The following is a 1,604-nucleotide window of genomic DNA, read 5'->3' as shown; positions in this document are numbered from 1 at the left end:
AAATTAGAGATCTATTATAGGAATTAAGTCTCAATTACTTAAGGAATTAAGATTTGAGAATTTTGCAAGGACTACATTGTATTGAAGTAGAAGTGTGATTTAGGATTTTAATTGCATGTGAAGAGGTCCTACGAAGTTCAATCTTGACAACGTTTGTTTTATCGTTTACAAATCACTATTGTGCTTGATATTGTATAAGTCCATGTGGATACATCTTAAAAATACTCATTGATACTTGCACTGTTTGGTCCTCTTGCCAATTTTTGTGAACACTATACCTACGGTCAAAACTTCCAAGTTTTTTTCTCACTATATTTTTGGTCCTCTTGCCAATATTTGTGAACACTATACATACGGTCATAACTTCCAAGTTATTTTCTCACTATATTCACCAAGTTAATGCATCACAATATGTCAAAAAAGCTCTATAAATTCTGTATATGCATCTTGTTGTCAGGGATACTTCTGCTCCATTGTTTCCATGCATCTTCAAGGTTGCTAATTTCACCAGAAATGTATTGGCAAGGAGGGCTATTGTAGAATTGGGAACCAAACAAAGTCAAAAAGGCCTGTTGTGAGAGAATTTCCTATCCAAACATCAGGAAATGGGCACTGAGGTGCTATAGTTATGTACACTTTAGGGTTATACCATTTAAGGAACTTGGCAAGATCACGCGAGTACTGCTTTGGTCCATCTTCAATGTCATGTACAATACCAAAATCAATGCCATCAAGGACAGCAGGGCCAAGAGGACCCAACGACGATGATTGTCCCCCCAAGAAGTTATTCCAAAGGTGAGCAGCTACTTGACATGCATCCTGAGTGGAATTATCAGCATTTGAGTAGCTTCCACCACCTCCTACCAAAGAGAGCTATACCTTGATGCCTTTGGCCTGACAATATTTGATGTCTTGAGCTTAAGCAAGTGCATCCATCATTACTATAAGGGTCACAGTGATCAGCAAGAAAAATCATGGGAGTTTGGCCATTTCCAAAGGTTGGCAGGAAGGCTATGAACACACATAATCATAGTTCCCTGTGGCGCAAGCCTCCGCCAGCGTGCCCTCGTTATTCTTCTGCCCCCAATAGATTGCAATTATGCCACCATTAGAATCACTTGCTAGTGGTAAAGAGACTAAGGATAAAAATGTGAGTGTGATTGCTGCTGATTTCAATGCCATTGTGAAGATGGCAATATCTGAGGAATTGTTTTGAGATAGTTAGAGATTTATGCTGCTTCTATGCCAAGCACTGCTGGGGGAGAATGGCTTTTACAAAGTTCATATGTTTCAATGCCTCCAAAATTAACTTTTGAGCTTTGCTCATTAATTAGAGCGTGCCTTGTCAGACATGTTTATAATATTAATAAATTGTGCTAACTTCATGGAAGCAACGTGCATATTTACAAATATCTTGGCAATTCTAACATCTTCTATTTGCTCTTCTTGTTCAGTGCTTTCCAAAATTTCTTCCACTATCGTCCACTTCTAAGAATGATATATTAAAATAGAAGTCAAATGCATGAAGCATGCTGGAAAATTGATATTTTTTTTATAGACATCAGTGGAGAAGTGATCATACCATTCAGGAATTAGTTAGTTGT

The 1,604-nt window shown here is 37.7% G+C and overlaps 1 pseudogene; it reads right to left on the bottom strand.

Annotated features, from left to right (window-relative positions):
- Positions 1-207: 207 nt before the first annotated feature.
- LOC114424672 lies at positions 208-1,381 on the bottom strand (annotated as a pseudogene).
- Positions 1,382-1,604: the final 223 nt, after the last annotated feature.

This window comes from Glycine soja, chromosome 8 (assembly GCF_004193775.1).
Source record: "Glycine soja cultivar W05 chromosome 8, ASM419377v2, whole genome shotgun sequence".
NCBI classification, from domain to species: Eukaryota; Viridiplantae; Streptophyta; class Magnoliopsida; order Fabales; family Fabaceae; genus Glycine; species Glycine soja.
Note: the sequence above shows the minus strand (reverse complement) of the source record. Positions and strands in the feature narration are given on the sequence as shown.